The sequence below is a fragment of the Arachis ipaensis genome, chromosome B07 (genome assembly GCF_000816755.2).
Source record: "Arachis ipaensis cultivar K30076 chromosome B07, Araip1.1, whole genome shotgun sequence".
NCBI classification, from domain to species: domain Eukaryota; kingdom Viridiplantae; phylum Streptophyta; class Magnoliopsida; order Fabales; family Fabaceae; genus Arachis; species Arachis ipaensis.
The window spans coordinates 18,498,540-18,502,582 of record NC_029791.2 but is presented as its reverse complement, the minus strand read 5'-3'; the positions used below and the strand labels follow the sequence as shown (position 1 = coordinate 18,502,582).

The 4,043-nt window shown below is 36.8% G+C and overlaps 1 long non-coding RNA gene across 2 annotated transcripts; it reads right to left on the bottom strand.

The window, feature by feature from the left end:
• LOC107609132 lies at nucleotides 1,177-3,861 on the bottom strand. 2 transcript variants are annotated; one of them, XR_001613072.2, is made up of 3 exons: nucleotides 2,060-3,861; nucleotides 1,868-1,943; nucleotides 1,177-1,753 (listed from the first exon to the last, which is right to left on the bottom strand). It is a non-coding gene; the product is annotated as an uncharacterized LOC107609132 (long non-coding RNA). The 2 variants fall into 2 exon arrangements; XR_001613071.2 differs by having other exon boundaries at nucleotides 2,065-3,861.

Here is a 4,043-nt window from a genome sequence, read left to right as displayed (position 1 = left end):
AGCATATTCTCTATTTTAAACATGTGAGCTGCACATGTTTAACAATAGGGACCAATCTACAATTTTAGTGAAAGTATGGGGACCAACCGTGTAATTTAACTATTTGAAAATGACCAAAAGCTTCCTAGGCTATCTGAACCCACCTCACCCCTCCCTAGCTCTCTCACTCTCACTTTTTCACTTTCCAAATAGACACCCCAACCCCAGCGCTCTCTGTCTCTCACCTTGGTTCACTGTCGCCACGCCGGATCCACCGAATTTGTGCTCATGGATCGGGTCTCGCCTCCTTCCTCCATCTCACCTCTCTCATCCGACGATTTTCTCTTTTCCAATCCCAATACTGAACACCGATAAATGAAAGAGAACAATTTCAATTCCAAACATGCTCAAAGCAAACAATTCAATGTCTAAGAAAAAATAGCAACAAATCAACATAAAAATAGTAACTCAATTTATTGGTGGATCCGGCGCGGTGACAGAGGCGAGAGGCACTGCGATGATGAGTCGAGGTGAGAGACAAAGAGCGCTGGAGTTGGGGTGCCATTTTGGAATGTGAGAAAGTGAGAGTGAGAGAGCTGGGGAGGGGCGGGGTGAGTTCAAATAGCCTATGGAGTTTTTGGTCATTTTCAAATGGTTAAATTATACGGTTGGTCCGTATACTTTTACTAAAATTATAAATTGGTCCCTATTGTCAAACATGTGCAGCTCACATGTTTAAAATAGAGAATATGCTGAGAATATTTTGTTAAATCAAATACTTTTTGAACAGTGGGACTAAATTGCAAATTTTAATTTTTTTTAGGGGCCCAATTATAAATTTTTAAAGTGTAGGGACCAATTTGTAATTTCACTAAAAGTGTAGGGACCAACTGTGTAATTTAACCAATATCTTTCTAGACCAACTCAAAGTAACCTAAGTTCAAACAAAAACTAAATTCTCCAAATTTTTTAGGCCAATTGGATTATTTAATAGTTTAGAAAAGTAAAATTAAAGAATTAAATTCTGGTAATAATTTTATTAATTGAATTAACAAAAAAAGTTCAGCATGAATAAAATGAAACCTAAACCATATCGCACACTGTTGAACTTTGTAATGCTAAAGCCACATGAAACAACTAAGAAATAATTTAACGCCGCAATCAACCCTAAACAATTTGGATTTAAACAACTTCTAATGCGCATCAAAGAGACAATTCATTAACCTTATTGTAAGTCATTACATGCAAATATAACCAGCAAAATACAATACGAAAATACAATATACCGGATGTTGATTTTTTTTTTCACCTAAACCTTGAATAAAAAACCCCTTAACTAAGCACTTCAAACCCATAACTTTCCATTGCTCCCTTAAACCATAACACAAATCAAAACACCACATAGCCACCTCTTCCAACGTAAAAAACACAAGACCAAAAAGAAAAGCCCTAAACTCTCACACCTTTACTAACAAACCTTCAAAATGACTCTTGAAGCTCCCTATTAATCGAACATCTCCCCAAATATTTCCACTTGTCCCCTTAGCTTCTCGTTTTCAACTTCTAGCCTATAAATGCGCTCGTTCAATAATCCAACTTCCTCCTCTCTATTCTAACTCAATTGCTCTTTGACACGCCCAAGAATGCAATAGTTGTAATCACGGATGGTATGCCTGTAGTCGATAGAATCTTCTCAAACATGGTGAACGCCACTTCCTAACGAGTGAAGCGTTCCTTGTAGCACAAGGGACTGTGAGCAACAATATCTAAATCCCTGCCATTATAGGGAAGCACCATCGTGAAGCCAAACATGACACAGTCATCACTTGAATTGATATCTTGAGGAACAAATATAGGAAAATCGATTTGAAAGAAAGAGCAAGCTCACATCAGCATGAGTTCCATGTCTTCCACATGCATAATCGTTGCGTCTGGGACGGACTCCACCACCACACGACCAGGATCTACATGATTTCACAATATTTCACATCAACAACATTCACATACCTTCCACTAACAGGTGATTGTTTTTTTTTTTAACTCCTAAAAATGTAAAGTATATAAAATAAATAAAAGTTACATGACCATGGTCAACTAGGTTGCTACTGCTACTGCCATCTCCATTGTGTTGGTTGTTGGCTGTCACTTGAACTACAGAAACTTGTTAGGATGAAGGACTTGAGGATAAGGCTTCTTCTAATAATCGTGATAATCTTCTTTTCACTGGTTGCACCGAGGATGTTGACAGGGCAGTAGAGGAGGGGCAGCGCTATGCAGCTAAGCCAAAGCTTCATTTAGATATAAATATTTTTTTTCGATTGTTAGTACTCTCGACCATTAAAACAATGGGAGATAAATTCAGACCAATTACATTATAGAACTTAATAAAAATACTACTATTACACCTAAACACCAGAATACCCCTAAATTAGTCACTCCCCTTCGGCATTGCCATCAAGGAATCACTAATTTAGACACATACACGTATTACATCATTATCAATTGACCAGCGTCACACCTAAATAACTCTGTTACAATGTTCACTATTAATTATATTTCTCCAATTGTTGATGTATTTGAATTCCTTCACATAAGTGTATTGGATTATCACCCAGCCAAATTTTTGTATAAAGTTCTTAAATCTATTTCTTTCAAAATTCAATCTCCAATAACTATTACCATCACCGTATGTCCAGTTAACCAAGCATGGTTCGTTTGTGCTAAAGATTATTTGTTCTAGTGATGCATTGTAATCTTCTAACATGAATTGGACAACTACCTCAAAGCCTTCTACCATAGAATTTGTATTATATCCTGCATGGATAAACTCACATAATATTACAACTAGATTATTTTTAGCATTTAACAAGTATCCACCCACTGCTATACATTGTTTTGTAGGCACATAGTCCACACATAACCACCATGACAATACGTTACGCTACAAGATTTTTAGGACCTCACCAATGGCATGTCCCATTTCAAAAGTGCTCCTCAATTTCCTCTCTTTTTTGTTAATTAGCTCCCAATCTTTCAAATTATACAATATGATCTTTCATGCCTCCTCTAACGTAGTCTTTTTGTTTTGAAAATTTGTTTGATTTCTAACTCTTCATATAACCCAAATTATTGCAAACCACAAATTTAACTATCTTTTATCTCCTCTCACACCCTTTTGATCACACCATGATTCAAAAAAATCTCTCACTCCCTTTGGTCTAACCCAACTAACTCCTTCCCCTTGAAAGGCATTGTACCACAGATATGATGCAAAGTTACAATGAATAAAAAGGTGATCCTTGTCTTCATTTTCTAAACTGCACAAAATACAAGTTACCTCATTGGCCGCTAATACATTGATCCGAGCTAATCTCTTCATGGTATTGAGTTTGCCTAGCAATACAAACCTTCCCATCATCTCTACCCTTGGTGGTACAACTCCTTTTCATATGTTGTTAAAAGTATGATTTGATTCTACAATTTCGCACATTTTTGCGGTCACTGAATTTGTAAAAGACTTGACAGAGAAACTGCCATCTTTCGAATAGCACCAAATAAGCTTGTCTTGAGTACCCGCATTCAAAGATACATTAAGTAATAATAGGTGTAGATCCTCATAGTGTTTGCACTCCCACTCAAACAAGCGTCTCCTCCATCTCAGGTTCCAAACCCAACCTAAAAAATCAAAACACCGAAACCCCCCTTTTTTGGAACCCTAATCCCCTCCCTCCCCCTGCACTCTCTCAACCATGAGTTGTCTCAAACCTAGAAAATCTACCCTAAACCTTAATCCAACAAAGGATCTCCCCTCCCTAATGCACTAAGTTTATCCTAATTTTTCCAAATTCTCTCCCCAACGCACTCTTTCAGAACCATACTGATAAAAACAATATCAAAAATATCAAAATTCATATTCAAATATAAATCCAACCAAGCAATAAATTTTAATATTAAAACCACAACATTCATAAAAAAATCGAATCGAGAAAATCGAGAAGGCATATTGATTTAGTGAGAGAGACGGAGTCACGGAGATAAATCAATAATGCCAGAGAGACAGACTT